Source organism: Sceloporus occidentalis, unplaced genomic scaffold (assembly GCF_023333645.1).
Source record: "Sceloporus occidentalis isolate IW3139 unplaced genomic scaffold, rSceOcc1.0.p SCAF_6, whole genome shotgun sequence".
In the NCBI taxonomy this organism is placed as follows: domain Eukaryota; kingdom Metazoa; phylum Chordata; class Lepidosauria; order Squamata; family Phrynosomatidae; genus Sceloporus; species Sceloporus occidentalis.
In genome coordinates, this window is record NW_028316986.1 from 77,801,808 (window position 1) to 77,820,954 (window position 19,147).

General features: G+C 39.3%; 1 protein-coding gene across 7 annotated transcripts in view; it reads right to left on the bottom strand.

Annotated features, from left to right (window-relative positions):
* The window catches only part of LOC149310975 (AT-rich interactive domain-containing protein 1B-like), a 488,779-nt gene that overhangs the window by 293,698 nt on the left and 175,934 nt on the right, over nucleotides 1-19,147 (bottom strand). The gene's annotated exons all lie outside the window — the stretch shown is intronic.

The following is a 19,147-nucleotide window of genomic DNA, read 5'->3' on the forward strand; positions in this document are numbered from 1 at the left end:
CCCTACCAATTCTTTTACATTCACAGGAAATCACTTTCATACATTACTCACTTCCTTTTTCCTCTTACAAAAAGCAGGATTCAGAAAGTAACAATAATGGTGAAATTCTCTGTGACTGCTTCCCTATACTCTAAGCTTCACACACACACACACACACACGAGCGAGCGAGCGAGCGAGCGAGAGAGAGAGAGAGAGAGAGAGAGAGAGAGAGAGCATCAAGCTCAATTCCTTGTTTGAAGGTAAGATCACCCATGCATCAGCCATAACCACCCAACAAATTCAGGGTCCCACTTAATCCACACCACAATGCCACAATGTGACACACATTGTGCAAAGAGGCAGCATGTAGCAGATTGATTAACATCAGAGATTTGACTATATCAGAAATCCTTACAATAACCAAGTATTTAGGCATGGTAGCACTCATTAAACTGTTGCTTACATTTAGTTATAGCATTGATTTAAAAACAGGCAAAGGGAGAGCCTACAAAAAGAGAAATATGTTCTAGAGCAAGTTATAGATCTCCCAGTCTCAGCAAAAACAAGAGAATATTGCTTATGAAAAGAAAAAGTTTTCATCTCTTTGGCAATATGAAGTACTGTATTTATTAACTAGAGACTGCTGGAAAAATTGTCTCTACCAAATATGTTTTACAAGAATCTGATCCTAACTGCAGCATTCTGAAAAAGAAGAAGGAGGAGGAAAAACACTATGCATGTCCCTGCTAAACCTGGAAAATACTTTCTTATCAGCAGTTATCTGGTATCCAGGACAGAACCAATTAATCAATGGCATTCAGTATGACTAAATCTCAAGCCAACCAATGGTTTTGTTATTGAGATGGAAGACAATGTAACTTTCAGATTAGCATCAAAAATTAATAATATTCTTGATTAAGTAGTCATGTAGTTATGATGAACTGTATCTAGACATGCTATCTCTTCAACATGTTAAATGTTTCAGGGGAAACACGTACATAACATTACAGATTAGGTTTTACTTCAAACATAATATAGCAGTTTGAACTGACAATGGTTTGGATTTTTTAGCTATAAAATGCAGAAGCAATATTGCCCAAATATGTATGTAAAAAGTTAAATATTAAAAAGAGATACTGAAAGTAGTGTGTTACAAATAACAATATCACTGCAACATGGTAGGGTTGGAAGGAAGGAGAGCATACTGCTTTCTCCCTCCAGGTAACAACTTCAGCCATCTGCAGTGTGAATGGCAGTTCCTGCATTATTCACTGTCCCATCTCCCTCAAAAATACACTTAATTTAATCTTCATTTCTTAATATCTTCATTTCCTGAAGTCCAAGTTGTCTCTGTAAGGCTTAGAGTGCTGCAAGAAGCCTCAGGGAAGCAATTGTGTCATTTTCCTGAGTATAGGCACAGGTTAGATTACAGAATTGTAGAATCTTAAGGGTTAGAAGACACCACAAATGCCATTCAATTCAACCCCTGCCATTCAAGAATACACAGTTAAAGCTCTCCTTAAAGATGCCCATCAACCTCTGTTTAAAGGCCTCCAAAGAAGAAGAGTCCACCATCCTCTGAGGCATTCTATTACATTGTCAAACAGTTCTTATAGTAATTCTTCCTGGTGTTTAGGTGTAATATTTTCTCATAATCAGAATTCATTGGTTCTTGTTTTAATCTCTGGAGCAGCAGACCACAAATTCACTCCATCTTCTGCATGACATCCCTTCTAATATGGCTATCATGTCACCTCTCAGTCTTCTCTTCTCCAGACTAAACATACACAGTTCCTAGCCTGACAGAGGAGTCCTGGTGGCGCAGCGGTTAAATGCCTGTACTGCAGCTACTCACTCACAAACCGCAAAGTTGTGAATTCAATACCACCCAAGGGCTCAAGCTTGACTCAGGCTTGCATCCTTCTGAGGTCGCTAAAATGAGTTGAAGGCAATTAGCTTACACATTGTAAACCGCTTAGGGAGTGCTTAAGTGCACTGATAAGCGGTATACAACTGTACTTGATATTGCTATTGCTCCCTGTCATTCATCATAAGGCTTGCTTTCAAGACTTTTGATTGTTCACTCTTCTCAGTTTGTCAATGTCATTTTTGAACAGTGATCCCAAGAACTGGACACAGTGCTCCAGATATGGTCGGATCAAAGCAGAACAGAATGGCACTTCCCTTGACCTGGACATTATGCTCTTACTGATGCAGCCTAGAATCTGTTGGCTTTTTTGGCCACTGCATCACACTGTTGACTTGTGTTTAGCTTGTAAGTCTACTAAAACCTCTATAAAACATATAAAAAAGCAAGCTCTACAGGACTGTTAACGCTAGTGAAACAGACTATTATCCACTACTGCTAATATTTAAACTCTATAAATTAAATGTGAGTCAAGGACTTTACATTTAAGTGTTCAAAGATTTACTTTTGCCTCTTCCAATTTTTATATTATTTTAAAGCATTCATTTGCTTCCAACCAGCTTGGAATGGATGTCTTAAGCCATTCTAAAACATATATTCTCACATAGATTTTAATAAATGTTTAAAAACAAACATCATGTAAATACTTAAATAATATATGCCATATCAAATGAAACTGTTTTGCTTGTATCTTGGGGGAAAGTCAAACTTTTGCTAATGTACCAATCATATGACCCAACATTTCTTTCTATAAATAATGACCCATGTGACCCAATGCCAATGTGATATTAGGTCCTCTGTGATGTCACAACTAGATGCCTAAAGGCTCAACAGAAAACATGAAGAGCAGTTTTGCCCCCTAAAAATGGAAATAACTAGATACACGAACATTTAGTAGTCCATGCGCACTGTCATACAAATGCAGAAATCATGTTCGCTTGTTGCAACTGGAGGTCTGCTCTTCTCTTCTGGCTCCCACCCAGCAAACTAAAAGGCTAATCAGATCTGTCAGGATACCTCCTCAGGCTGCAAACTCCACCACTCCAACCCTCCCTGGTTGTAATGGTGGAACATGCCTGGTGTTTCTCTGTTTAAGAAGACATTCTAAACATAGTTCCAGTAGATTTGGCAGGTGGAGGAAATGACAGTCTAGACTTTATGAATTTTTAAATTACATTATGGTTTAACAGTACACAAGTTAAGATGTTATTTGCATAGAGTTTACATAGTTAAGTCAGATAAAATCCACCACCCTTATTTCTCACGATTGTTCATGGATTTTCTCTGTGTTGTGGCCACAGTAAATCCATAGATCACCTCAAAACACCAGATTTAACACTCCCCTTGCTGAATTCTATATTTTGGTTCATTTTCCTGTTTGTTTTTCCCCCAGGTTCATTCTGTAATTCTGACACTTTAACAAAGTGATCCTATAAATATCTACTCAGAAGTCCCACCGTCTTAAACCCAGAGCAGGTTTTGCAGATACACATGAATGGTGCCTGGGGGAAGGGGAGAAATACTCACTCCCATATCTGCTGATGGAAGCAGTTTAGTGACTGGAGTGACACTACTGGATCTTGCCCTTTTCATTCAATGATATTTATTCCCCCAGAAATGCAGTTAGGATTTCAACTACTGTATAATGAAATCTTTTTGCAACTGATACTCCCTACTTTCTGTGCTTTCAAAATATTCAGTGCTCATTACACAACTAACTCTTACAGGGTTCCTAATGCATACAAAACAGGAATATGGTGTATGTGTACGTTAAGACACTCCTTCCAGATTATTACAATTTAACACTTCAGCCTTGACAACTCTACTCACTTCTCATTGCCTATCAGAATACTTTACTCACAGCTATCCTTGTTGGAGTAGAATACACATTAAGCATCTTTTTAAATAGCACAAGCTTTTCATAGAGATCAAATGAAAGTGACCATGAAGCTTCTGACTCTATCATTTTAACTTATTTAATAATAATAATAATAATAATAATAATAATTTATATATCCTGCCTCTCCCTACGGATTGAGGCGGGAGAACAGCACATATATAAAGTTACACATAGTTAAAATACATTCTCATTATACAAAGCAAAATTTAAAAATACATTAAAATATCTGTATATGTGCAATATCAAAATCTGATTCCTCATCAAGTTCCAAGTGGAGTATCATCTTAAGCTGTTAAAGCAGGTCGGGGGGGGGGGGGGGGTAGGCTCACCGGAAGAGATCCATCTTAATTGCCTTCTTAAAGGCATCTAAGGTGGTAATGAGACGGATCTCCTCCAGCAAGCCATTCCACAATTTGGGAGCCATCACAGTGAATGCCCTATGGGAAGTAGATCTTAATCTAGTCTTACTGCTGTTAAATAATAAACTCAGATATCTTCATCAAGATGAAATGTAGTTGTATTATTCAATTTCATTTTCCATATGGAAAAAAAACCTGTGCTTCTAGGAAGTATGCTTAAGTCTACAAAAGCCAATGCTATCAACTTCTCTCTTTCAGTTAATCTCCAAGGTGCTACAAGATCGCTTTGCATACAAATCTGACAATGTTTGGAGGGATAATTATGATCGAACACAGTACTGACATTTCAAGAATAATTTCAAGCTTTTTCATTTTTAATGTGGGAAAACATCAGGCCACAGGACTCCACATAGGTGGTTCCGTGCAGAGAGGAACAGGGGTAGATTCAGTGGATTCCTCCAATGGCACCTTCTTGCTAAACTTCCACACATCTGTTTTGTGGTATGCAGAGATCATGACATATGTTCATAGCTCCCATGGAGCCATGCCATCCCCCCCTCAAAAAAAAAAAAAAATCCCCTCGCTGCTTAGTAATGCCTGCTTTGCATCCCACTCTTAGGGCAAAAGTGGGATATAATTAAAGTGACTGATAGGAACGTTGGTCTTACCTGATGTACGTACATTTCCAGCGGAGAACGATTTGATCCTCCTAAAATTGGTTTGTCCCTCTCATTTTCCTGCCTTTAGGAGCAAATGGGAAAGACAACCCAATCTAAGGAGCATCTCACCCTCTCAGCTGGGAAATGACTGAGTGTACCAATGAATACATGAACCAGTCTGGGTTAGGGCATGGGCTTCATTTCTGGATCTTGCATAAATCTCATAGGAGTCACAAAGCAGAGTCTTCTGCTGACTCCAAATGTAGTTATGATGGGGAAACTGTTACTATAATGTTCATTATAAACTATCTTTTAAAGATGGGTCATCATGAGAACACAAGTACCAAATCTGAACTTGATACTGAATGGAGTATTTTAATAGGGCTGGATATAAATGTTAAAAAAAAGTCAAGAAATACTACCATTTCAGTTTGCAGGCATCTCAATTAAAAATAGTGTAATACTGTCAAAATTTCACATTTTTAGTTTCCTTTTACATTTCAAGTTTGTTATTTATGTTTGTGAATTCTCCCTCCCATATGTTGAACAAGTATGTATCAGTTTAGGGGACTTGCACGTCAGAATATGTGATCCAAAATAAATGCAGGAGTTGACTAGATAGCTTTTTCAAATAACATTCTACTTGGAATTTTCAGATACTCTATGATTGACAAACAGGGTTTTATAGAATAAAACAGAGGAATAAAACAAATGTCCCCCCCCCCGCCCATTTTTTTTAACTTCCACAAGTTTTCATTGAGCAAAGAGACATAAATATACACTCATTATGAACACGAGGAGGAAGGAAGGAGATAGTAGTTCTAAACTGAGTTTTCCTGAAGAGCTTGTTTTAAAATAAAACTATTGTCCTTGACAAAGCTGTTAGAAGGAAAAAGATGAAAGATGCCACTGGGTTTTATCAGAACTTATTCAAATATAGCACAAAAGATATATAGCCAATAGGATAGGAGGACCCACCAAGAAATGGTATGTCACTGTTGAATGGCTTAGGATGTATAAAGGATTCTCCAAATTAATCTGGCATTTATGCTTACAGGATGACATTGAGCTATCAACTAAAATGTTTTTGGAAAGAAGAATTTCAGTCCACTTAAAATACTATGAGGGATATTATGTTAGATTTCTGATTATTTGTTTTCAGGGTCTCAAACCACAGAGTTCAAGGTATCAATTTATTTCTGATAATATTCACAAGTTGAAGTTTCTAACAGACTGCTTCTTTCAAGATGCTTCAGAATGTATCTTTTATTTTCTTCTACAGTTACAGTACTATTCAACATTTATTAGCTGAAATTAATCCATTAGTATTGTACTCTCTATATGGTATGCATGTGGTCAAAATGGATAGGCCTTCTTTATTATTCACACAACTACGTTTTTCCCTGAAAACCAATCCTCTGCTTCTCTATACCACTATGTTACCCATAGGTCCTGAACCACACAAGGACAAGGAGGCTGTGAAATCACTGTATTGCATTAGGTTTTGCCGACAATCTATGACAAACACAGTTAAATGTGGATCAATTGTGATCATGAAAAGCTATAAATTGCTCTGAAAGAAACGGGTATGCCACAACATTTGTCCTGATGTGTAACTGTATTCAGGACAAAAGGCTACCTTCAGAGAAGAATATGGAGAAACAAATTGGGGGGAGGGGGGGGGAGAGGTCAGGCAAGGCTGTATAGTATCACACTTTCTTTAACTTGTACAAAAATGTATTGTGTTAAACTGGATTAGGTTTAGAGGAAGGATGTGTAGAAATTACAGGAAGGAAAATCAACAATTTAAGATATGCAGATGATGCCATACTACAAGTAGAAAACAGCAAAGACTTGGAACAACAATTGATGAAAGTGCAAAGGCAGGTTTAAAGCTGAACATTATTAAGAAAACAAAAATAATGACCAATGATATTTTACATAACTTTAAAATAGAATATGAAGAAATTGAAATAGTCAAAGATTTTCCATACTTGGATTCCATCATTAATCAGAATAGAACCTACAGTCAAGAAATCAGAATACAGTGCGCCCTTTCCTTATAGGAGGGCTCTGTTCCTGACACACACACCTCACGTAAGACAAATACCGTATATGCTCAAGTTCCATTGAAAACAATGAGGCTTGTGCATGCCGCATGCATGCCTTGCCTCTTCCGTTGTGCGGATTTCAGCATAAGCTGTAAGGTGCATATGACATGGTGCACTGTACTAGGACTTGGAAGGGCAGCTATGAAAGAACTAGATAAGATCCTGAAGTGTAAAGTTATATAATTGAATATGAAAGTCATGACTGTCTCTATCATTGTATTCCTCATTTCTATGTATCACTGTGAAAACAGGACAGTGAAGAAGGCTGATATGAAGAAAACCAACCAATATGCAGTATTGTACTGGCGGAGAGTTCTGTGGATATCCTGGACTGCCAAACAGACAAATAAGTGAGTCCAAGAGGAAATAAAGATCGAAGCCTCACTAGAAGCCAAGATGACTAAAACTGAGACTGTCATACTTTGGACATATCATGAGATAACATGATGCATTAGAAAGGACAACAATCCTTGGGTCAGGTAGAAGGCAGCAGGAAAACAGGAAGACTGCATTACAACTGGATAGACCCAATCAAGGAAGCCATGACCCTGAGCAGGGCTGCTGATAACATGATGACTTGGAGGTCTTTTGTTCATAGGGTCACCATAAATTGAAGTTGACTTGATGGCAATTAACAAGAGACTTCTAGACATTAGCTATTTAGTAGTAGTAACTGCAATGATAGGATAGCTGGAGCAGTAATAATTAGGCTGACAGTATGTTGGCTTGGATAAAACCTCCACTTGCACAAGCAAGAGCTTCTGTGTCTGTTGTCTATGGTGTTTCTAAATACCTTGCTTCAAAAAGCAAGATTCTGACAGCATACCTATTGTATTGTATTAATTAGTATTGTGCTGCTAAATAACTTTTCACACGATGATTAATAACAAAGGTTGTTTTATTTTAGTTAAGGAGGAAATACTGTAAGTGGTAGTGCATATAGTACCATTCAGCTGTTAAATCTACTCTGGAGAGATATTCAATATTGTTGTATGAAATTGTACTTCTCTAAGGAGAAGTAACCACTGTTTCTACACAGATTCCAATATCAATACATTCCCAACCATTATAGGTATCAAATCTAAATACAACACAGTCTGAATGTCTGTGACTTTAATGAAACAGCATATTAATGTTACAGCTTTTTCCGTGCCCACCTATCCACATGGTGTGTTGATGGCTAATGCCCCCCTCAAAGCTTAAAACTCTGTCTGTTTTGTCATGCAGCATTATTCTGGAAGTGCAAGAGCTGGCATCTGACCTAGCAAAAGGAACAATTTTTGATTAGCAATCTGAGCAAGTTCCATTGCAAGTTTTTAAAATGACAGTTGCCCCTTCCTTTTTTATGGGGGATCCATTCTGGATCCCCTCGTGAAAATGGAGTTTTGCTTATATTCAAGCCCCATTGGCTTGAGTATAGGCACGTGGCCATGGAAGCATGCGGGTATGCGCCCCATTGTTCCCCCGTCTGATCGTCCCTTGCGCATAAGCAAGGGACATGAATTTCAAAACTATGAGAACGGAGGGAGGATTGTACTACAAATTAAAGATTCATCTTATATTTTTCAATACTTACTATTGTCCTCCAAACCTGTACACACTGGTATGTGTCTCACTGCTTATCCATCCACATCTACATGCATAATACATAACTTACACAAGTACAGTGCACCCGTGCCATACATAGGCGCACTATACGCTGCTTTCAACTTACTCTGAAGCCGTGTGGCAAAAGGGAGAATGGTGCACACGCCCGCAGCGCGTACAGCCACACTGCAACCATGAGCCCCATTATATTCAATTGGGCTTGAGCATACACACTTTTGCCTTACATGGGGGTTTCGGAACGGGCCCACTGCACTTCCTATCCCTTCTGCCAACATAGCAATGAGGACTGGAAAAACAGCCTCCCACTGGAACTGATGGGAGGCTTTCCTCTACAGTCACGGATTAATTATCCAAGGTTTCAACCATCCACAGCTTGAAAAAATTATTAAAATATACAAATTCCAAAAAGCAAACCTTGATCTTGCCATTTTATATAAGGGACACCATTTTACTATATGATGGGTCTCCATGCGAGTTCCATTCTGGTCTCCCCCATTACAGATGCCAAAAACCATGGGACCTCAAATCCAATGGTTTTTAATGGCGACACACCTACACTCAGCTATGCTACCACGGCCAAGCACATGCACTGCCATTAGGGCAATGGGACTTGTCATCCGCAGATATTCAAAACCTTAGATGGCAAGCCCACGCTCGGGGTGGCTGGGCTGTATCGTATTTAATGGTACTTGAGCATCCATGAAGTTTGGTATCCACAGGAGGTTCTGGAACTAAAACCCAGTGGTTACCATGGACTCACTGTACTAGGATTAGGATATTACAGACTGCAGGGATAGGAGGGTTAACCCTTCCCTCTCCTACTACATTTCATTCCCTTCAGGGAGACAAGATTGAAAAAAAGCTTGCCATTGACTTCAAGTACAATGACTGTGCCAGCGGAGGTGCCAAGGAAGGAAGGCAGGAGGAAGGCTCTGTAAACTCATATGGGAACAGTTTATCACTCAAGTTTTAAGTATTTGAGAGATTTTGGAATCAGCAGATTACACTATTTCAGCACATGGTAGAATAAAAACAAGCAAAGAAGGGAGAATTTGTGGTATAACAACTATACGTATATTAATATGAGTCACAGTGTCAAATCCTGCACTCTTCAACACTAAGTGGCAGATTCCTCCAAGGACGACAGTATGTTCTGTGCACATTAAAGTACCATGTTTAATTCCAAACATCTTCATCTAGCACGATTTCACACACCTGTATAAGGCATCCTCCTAAAAAAGACATCTACTTGTAATCTTGGAAAATCAAGAAAATAAAGTGGGTTTTGAGAGACCCAAGTTTTGATTCCTTACACAACAAATGCCAACTATGCTGGCTAGGGGATTTGGGAAGTTGTAATCTAAAAATGAACCTTTCCAAGTTTTGCTCTTGTTAGGTACACAAAACTGTACCTGGAAATGGTCTAAGCCAAAACAGAACATATGTGTGCACTACAACCAGGTGGCCTTGGCTTGGGGTATTCAAATATTCATAACTCCTTTCAATGTCAATTGCTTGAAACCTGTCTTTCCTCTCACTTTGAAACATTAACCTCTGCTCTCCCAAGTGACTCCAACCAGGAGCGGAATTAACAGTTGTTCCACACAAAATAACTTACTGGCTACAAAGTCTCTCAAAACATGCTGTTTCAAGGTGTGCCCCTTTGGTGTTTTAAATGCCCTTTTAATTTATTTTTTTAAAGCTCTTCAAAGAGGTGCGTGTGCTTTGATTATTTTATTTTAAAAAGGGTTCTGTTCAATTTTCTTTTGGTTTGTTCATCATTGCAACCACTCCTATACTCCAATAGCCTATTATAGACACTATTTACTAGAAATATTGTGTGATAACCCTACCTTCATGTATTCTTCTTCCTTTTTTAAAAAAGAAGGACATTCAGTAAAAGAGAAGAGTTCATAATGTCTCCCTTGTGGGACACTAAGAAGTATGAATAATAATCTCATATGGCTTTATTATTAGAGGACTTTATAAGATAAAGCTCCCAGAAGATTTTTTAAAAAGCTACTACAGTCATTTTGAAAGCAATTTGGTTGAAGGTTGTCATCTAGTTTTCTCTTTCTCTCTCTGAACACAAGATAAGTGTAGCATTTAAAATACATACTGTAATGTGTTCTTTATACCAGTTCAGATTTTCTTCTTCCCACCAAAAAGCTGCTTACTAAACCAAGGAACAAATAAGCAAAAGAACAAATAAAAATTTCATCTCTGAATGAACAATACATTTTTCAATATGGGCATCCTAAGGGAAATCACTTCTAAATTAGCCCTGCAAAATGTGTTAGGAAAATGTTCCGGGAGGATAGTATTCTTTTGTGATTCAGAAGGGAGGTTTGTGTTGCTTATGCCACAACTAATAACTGCAATGCAACTTAAGAGCATCTGATCTAACGTTTTCATGTAAAGAGACAGATATTTGGGTGTGTGTGTGTGTGTGTGTGTGTGTGTGTGTGTGTGTGTGAAATCTGACAAATCTAAAGCCTGATCCTTCCAAATTTAACCCGAGTTCAACTGATTTCAATGGAAGTATTAGGCCCTTAAATCTTTCTTGTTGAAACCAATTAACATTTGGATAGCCCATATTTACAAGTCATTAAAAACAACAACAACACAACTCTCAGAATATTCTACCAAAAGTAGGGAGCTGTACATCAAATTTATGCAGTCACATTTATAGATGTACAACATGAGTAAAAAGTGAGTGAAAAAACATGCATATCATGTATGTAGATAAACTACTGTCTCCCCCAAATTACTTTTTCCTTTTCACTGAATTACTTTTATCAGTGTCAGCTCAAAGGGATGTCCAATCATCCTCATCTTCACCTTTACTTCTTGTTGTTGTTGTGTGCCTTCAAGTTATTTCTGACTTATGGTGATCCTAAAGCAATGCTATCATTGGGTTTTCTTGGCAAGCTTTGTTCAGAGGGGGTTTGTCTTTGCCTTCCTTACTCTAATGCTGAGAGAATGTAATTTGTCTAAGGCCACCCAACAGGTTTCCATAGTCAAAGAGAGATTTTGATCCCTGGTTTCCAAAGTCATGGTCCAATGCTCTATATAACGCTGGCTCTATGCTTTTTTATACCATGCCCTTTCCCAAATTGGGGGAATTTGCACAGGCAGCTGACAATTTAAAACAAGTACAATATAATTAAAAACATACAAAAGTCAATATTAAAATAGGATTAAACTAGTCATTATATTAAAACAATTTAAAGCCTACAGCTAAAGGGATAAAAAAAGCAAATGTCTAACTTATTTAACAAATAGACATGATGTGTCAAGGAATAAGATAAGAATACCAAGTTGGTCTATTCCTGGAACTGTCTGATCTGGCTGTGATGATGCACACCTTAGTTACATCCCATTAGAAATACTATAATCTTGATGAGGCTGCTTTTGAAAAGTGTTCAGAAACTTCCTGATTATGGACTATGCCGGCTGGGAGGGGATGCCCAACAGCTTCTGGAGGATCCTCAAGTTCCTCATCGCTGATTTAAAAGTCTAAGCTAGTCTGGGTTCCTTATTGTTGTCCTTCTGCTGGCAGTAAAGTTGGGCTGCTATAAAAGGCACTTTTAACTGAACAGGTGCCACCTTTTTTTTAAAAAAAGATTTATTTTAAAAAGTTATTTCTTTTAATTGATGGTTATTGTTAGCTGCAATTAGTGGATCTACTGAAGCACTGGAATTTACACAAGTGCAGACAAATTCCCATTGATTCAACTTTATTCTATTCTATTCTGTTCTGTTCTATTCTAGCTGGGACTAAAAATTGGATTTAGGCCAATCTGTTTTATGTTTTCAACTTGCACTTGATCAGTTCACTTTATTGTTAGCCTTCTTGATTCCCCCCCTTCCCCCAGTTGTTATTTAAAGAAAAGGTAGGGCAGAAACTGAATGAAGAAATGAAAGAAAGAACATAGCAGTTTAGTGTGAATATTTTAGATAAGGGTAAAATGAGTCAGCACTCCAAATTCCTTGGCATTGACTATGCTGATCAGGGCTGGAGGGAGTTTCTGTCGATGAACGTCAAGATCCCTGCTCTAGATGACTGAAACAAAACATGGAGCTGAGTCATTTCAGTAAAACTCTCCTAACAGATCACCATAAAGTACTAGGATATAAAATATGCTACCTCACCACCTGCCATCCCAGACAGTACACAACCGTGTTTATTATTGGAATATCTCTTTTCTTTTAAAAATAAACCCTGGTCAAACAAATCATTTGAATTTGAAATACATTAATATCTCCATTTTCCTGATATATTTCATTTTGCACCTACTGATTTCATTCTTTTTCATCTTCATTGATTCCTTGCTCCCCTCATGGGTAAGAGAGTTCAGTAGCAACAAAAACATAGTAAGCAGTCTTTATCCAAAGAAACAGATGAAACAAAAAGTTGCAATGTAAATATAAAAGACAAGAAATTTGACTAGACTCTTTGTAATCGTTTTCGTTTACATCGTTGTTTCATTTTATTTATTTATTTATTTATTTGCTTGTTTTTGCAAAACTGGAGTCAGAACATTAGTCCTTAGTTTGGAAGATGAGTAACTGTTGAGGAAAATATATTAATTTATAATAGCATTAGATTGCTTTTTCTCCGTGGAATCCCAAGATAGTATTTGAGTACACAAGGTTCCCATGTTGTTTATTTCATTTAGGCACACCAATCAGCAAAACTGGTGTTCTATACATCCCCAGATCGTGCTTTTAGACCAACCAGACAGATTTCTCATTTTAGCCACTTGGTTTCACTAAGATCATCTCAGAAGGGCTTTGATTTTAGGTATTTCCTTTTACACAGCTAAACCCTGCCTTTCAGAATAGATTCTGAGAATAAAAAAAGCATCACTATTTTCACATAATTTCTTCATTGGTTGTTTTTCCCCCCCCTTTAGTTGTTTTAGGGCATGTCTACACTGGCCACTTAATCTGAAACCAGTGCAGAGCATTATGTCCTGGACTGACACCAGATCAACCATAATGGCAACTACTTGCAATGAGTCTAATCTGGTGCGATGCTGCATCATTGTACACACAGGCCAGCTGCACTAACACTGCATCAACTGCATTGGCCTATCCCCCTTGACACCACTGCTATGTTATTGCTTCTGCTGACATCAGAAATGGAGCACCCCATCGTGTGATCAAAAAGAAGAGGTTACTCTACCCACTTCTTGTTGATTGCAGGGGTGCCCCATTATAATAGCAGAAGTGCCAGGCAGTCTCTTAAAGGCTTGCAATGCTGCAGCAGCAGTGGTGGCAGCCTGTTTTTGGAGCCACTGCTTCCTTATGGGCAGGAGCGCCATATAAGTCTGCCCAGTGTACCACCACTTCTGCTGTGGACAGATGCCTAGCCTCCTTGTGGATCAGATGTCTGGATGACCATTTCTGTCTACACAGAGCTCCTGCCCACAACAAAGCGGCAGCTGCAGCTTCTGAAACATGCCATCCCCTTTCCCTGCATTGGCCAGCACAGGGAAGGGGGATGGCATGGCTCCAGACAGGTGGACAATGAACTGAGCTGAACTGGACCCAGTCTAGCTTTCTGGGAAACACCAGACTTCTCCAACTTGGTTTAGTTTGGAGCAAAGTCAGACTAAGGGCCAGAAACAATGGTATCTCCCTGAAGGTAGCCATACATTGTGAGGACTGCCAGCACTGGCTTCAGGGGGAGTTTGGAGTTTTTCCTTGGTTAGACAAGTCCTTCAATGGCTGGTATTCAATAATATACTTTTGGTATAGCTAAGCTTCTATTCAGTTTCTCATAATCAATTATCTCCTGAGATTGAGCCGAATTTTTCTCCCTTTTCTTTCTTTTTGATCCATGTGTCTGACACATTATGACTCAAATATTCCTTCTGTCATAAAATCCTTAAGCTAACACCATGATCGTTTCCAGACAGAAAAAAAAGGTAGCACTGGGGTTTTCTCTCACTCTAATCCTACCCCCTCAATCTAACATGCAAAAACTAATACTGTAGGTTGTGTCTGAAGTAATTTGGGCTTGGACTGTTTGTAGTGAAATTTGTCAGAAATATATGTAGCTATTGATGCATAAGAGAGAACAGATTTAGCAAACTACAGATTCTACTTGGGGCCCATTCACACTATAGAATTATGGCACCATTATTTCACTTTAACTGCCATGGTTCCACCCAATGGAATGCTGGGAATGGAAGAGTGTGTGTGTGTGTGTGTGTGTGTGTGTGTGTGTGTACATGCGTGCACCTTCAACTCACCTATCACCTTATGGCGACCCATGGATTTCATAGGGTTTGCTTAGGCAAAATACACTCAGAGGTGGTTTTGCCAGTTCCTTCTGCTGAAATGCAGCCTACAGCACTTGGTATTTATTGGCTGTCTTCATCCAACCACAGATGATTCTATTTATTTTTATTTATTAAGGTATTTATATCCCACCCTTCAGCCCTAATGGCTCTCAGGGCGGCTTACAATTATTGTTTTTAATCAGACAGTTCCCTGCCCTCAGGCTTACAATCTAAAAGACACGACACAAAAGGAGAAGGGAATGGTGGAGGGAAAGGGGATGAAGTCCAGTGGTTCTTCTCTCCCTCTGAGGCCTGGACCAAGGCAGATGGATTGGAGGGAGGGCTCTTCCTTCTTCCAGGCTAGCCCTGATGGAGCTGGACCTGCCTGATGAACTCCCTCTCATTTAGCTTCTAAGAACGGATGTAATCTGGTGCCTTTAAGGGCAGTGGTTCTCAAACTGTGGGGCAGGCCCCGAGTTGTTCCTGGAAGGGGGGGGGGGAGTTGAGACTTGAAGGTCCTGATCCCTCCTTCCTCTTTCCAAAGGCGAAGTGTATTAAACTTCACAAACTCTGTTGTGTAGCTTTTCTGTCTTGGAGGGGACAATTAAGCATTGAATTTATTTAAATAAAACTATTCTATCTGAATGTTGTTACTTCCTTAAAAATGTTAAAATAGGAATATACTTGAATGTGCAAATGAAAATACACACACTAAGCCCATGGTGGCGAACCTATGGCTTGTATCTTGACTTCTTGCGGGAGCACCTTCTCCCATATCATCCTCCCTGCACTCTTCGTTCCGCTGGGAAGAATCTGTTTCAACCAAAAAGGACTAGACTTTCTGCAGTGACCCAGTAATCCTTTTCAAAAGCCACTCCTAGACTCTGGAACAACCTGCCGGATGAGATCCGTCAGATTACCACCTTGGAAACCTTTAAGAAGGCTATTAAGATGGATCTCTTCCGGCAGGCCTTTCTAGACTAGAACATTCTTGTTGACCTGCCTCCCCCTCCCTCTTTTTTCCCCCCTCCCATTATCCTACATCTTTATCTTTTACTCTACCTGGACTCTGCTTGAAAATGTTTTACTTCATTTTAATTTTTATTGTAAACTAATGTTTTTTTTTTTAAAAAAAAAAACGTTCTTCTTGGTTTAATCTCTTTTTAGTGTTTAATTATGTTTTTATGACGGGGGGAGGGATGGGAATCTTGAAATTTTTAATGCATTTCTCTTTTAACTGTATCTTGTTTTACTGCTGTAATCCGCTTGGATTCCTGAAGATTAAGTGAAATACAAATAATAGTAGTAGTAATAATAATAATAATAATAATAATAATTTGTAACACATGGGAAACGGGAAACAGGAGGAACAGGTGCGTGTCTGTCCTCCTCCTTTCTGGCCGTCCCAGGCCCAGGACGGTATGGGAGAAGAAATCCCACCCAGCAGAAGTCCTGCCCCTAGGTAATACCCAGTGCCAGAAGGCCTTTTAGTTTGGTCACCAGGTCCCTAAAAGGTTCGCCATCACTGCACTAAACAAACAGAAATTCATAAACTATGTCAAGCATGCTATCTGCATGTAGATATAAAAGGGGTCACAAGGATAGAAAGTTTGAGAACCATTGCTTTAGAGTATGTAGGCCATTGAAAGATTTGGGAAGGGCAGTAAGAATACTCAGCCAGAGTCCTCTAGTCCTCATACAAAAATAAACTCCTGGATTTCATAGGCTGCAATCATGGCAGTTGATGGAAGCAACCGACGTTATAGGATGTTTCCACCTCCATCGCTGGAAAAACACATACCACATGTTTTAATGTACTCGCTAAGTCTAATGCATCTACTGCAAGGAAAGGCACCTCTAAATCTCCTAGATTCAATTTGCCTTTTTACAGTTAAACAAGCAGGCTTTATAACTATTTGTTTCTATTAAACTAGTGCTGTATTTAAATTGCTCTTAAAATGAAAATGAAAATAGTACTTCCTCCCTTGTGATTTTATTTGTTGGGTACTACACAAAAGCAACCATATCAAGGTGAAGGCTCTTCCTCATAGAGAATCAAGCAACTGAGAACTCTGCCTTTTACATCGGATCTCGATAGGTACCTTCATGATCTTTCAAGGAAGAGAGGAAGGTGTCTGTTTCTGTGCTATTTCTGTAGATTGCTGTATGCTCAGTATAGCCATTGCAAGATGAGGCGGAAGTGGAAGAGCAGTAGATGGGTGCTTTGGGAATCAGACCATGCTGTCTAAATCTGAAGAGCTGGATTATATCCAAAGCCATGAACATACTGTTTACCTGTCACTTTATTATTTTGGTATTATGAAAAGAATTAAAAGCCCAAAGAGGAATTTTTCTCTCCATGATACAGGCAGTCAATAGTAAAAGCTGGAAGGTCTGTTAATAAGTCCTCATTCTCTATCCCATATTATAGCAAATTATTCTCCTTTTATAGCTAATTTGGGCTGCATCCGCACTGCAGAATTAATCCAATTTGACACCACTTTAATTGCCATGGTTCAGTGCTATGGAATTCTGGGAATTGTCATTTTGTGAGCTATTTAGCTTTCTCTGTCAGACAGCTCTGGTGCCACAACAGACTACAATTCCACAGCATTCAGCCATGGTAGTTAAAGTAGTGTGAAACTGGATTATTTCTACAGTACAGATACCACCTTCATAACTACACGAACATAAAATCTCAGCTGGATTTATAAGTGTAATATTGAGATATTAATGATATTAATTTAATGCAGGTTTGTTTCTGAATTGGCAAAAGTTGTAAGGATTTTGATAATATGTATGGCGTATGAACATGTAAAGTAAAATTACAAAAACTAAAGCAAACCAGTACCATCTAAGTTATTTTAAGGCCATTTAAATCATTTGCTGCATAGATTTCCCCCGGAATTCTGCTTTAAGCTCAGCGCTGTATAACAATGGGTGAAAGTGTCAAGAGAAATGAGAAAGGAATCTAATTCTTGTATATAGGATCAAAGACTGTAAAACACAGGAGACAATAAAGACTGTAAAACACAGGAGACAATAAAAAGAAAGCAAGCAAGAAAAAGAAGTATTAAATAAAAGCATGATGAATGACATATACATTCTTGTGATAATTCGTACCCTGCTTTATTGCTCAGTAATGATCATACAATGGTATACTACATTGATCACTGCTTGAATCTAAGCTTCATTTCCTCCACATATGTTAAACACCTTTGACTCAAATTCTCTTCATGTAACTTTTCAGTACTTCTTTTTAGTGTAAAAGGAAATAGAATATAAATACTGAATGAAGGAAAATCATTCACTATTATTGTTCTTCAAGTACTATAATGTTAGAAAATTCTTTGAGGTTCAAAAGCTGTCATGGCAAAGGAGGGCACTACAGCAAGATTCTCAACATATTAAGGGCATGCCTTGGGCAAAAATCCCCTTTACCCAACAGCCTCAAAGGCTTAATAAAGGTTTCTACATACAAAGAGATCTTTGAACAGCAGGACAACAGACTATGTTTCTGCAGAAGGACACAGGCATCTGCCAAATCAAATTAATCAATGCTTTCATTACTACCTGATCCTAAATATGTTCTTTAGAAGCAAGGTTCAAGTGCTGCCCAAGTAGTAACTTCAATAGTTTTGCTTGTTGGTTAACGTATCAAGTTATGTTAGCCTAGGCCCGTGATGGTGAACCTATGGCACGCGTGCACGCAACACCATTTCGCCAGGCATGGGCAGTGAGGAAGAAGGTGGAAGAGGCACACACATGCCCGTTCTGCCTCCTTCCTGCCATTTTCGGGAAGCCAGAAAATGGCACTCGGGAGAAGGAGCCAGAGGTATGAGCGTCTGGCTCCTCCTCCCAGCCCTCTTCCCTCCCGGCTTTCCTTTCCTTGGCACAAACCAGCCCCTTGGAGCCCGTTCGGCCAAAGGAAGGGGCCGAAGGGACGGGGAAAGGGAAACGTGCCCAAGCCAATTCCTTCGGCTTCCTTTGCCTTTGGCCGAACGGGCCCCTTGGAGCTCGTTCGGCCAAAGGAAGGGGCTGAAGGGAAGAGGACTGGGACGCGTGCCCAAGCCCCTTCCTTTGGCTTCCCTCCTTCCCTTCAGCCGAATGGGCCCCTTGAAGCCCGTTCAGTCGAAGGAAGAAGCCGAGGAGGAGAGGGTGGGCGTATGCCTCCTCCTCCCCACAGGGCTTCGGCAGACCTGAGGTCCTTCGGAGGACATCTCAGGCCTGGCGAAGCTCCTCAGAGAGGAGAAGGGCTGCGGGCTTCCTCCTCCTCCTCCCCGTGGGGCTTCGGCAGACCTAAGGTGTCC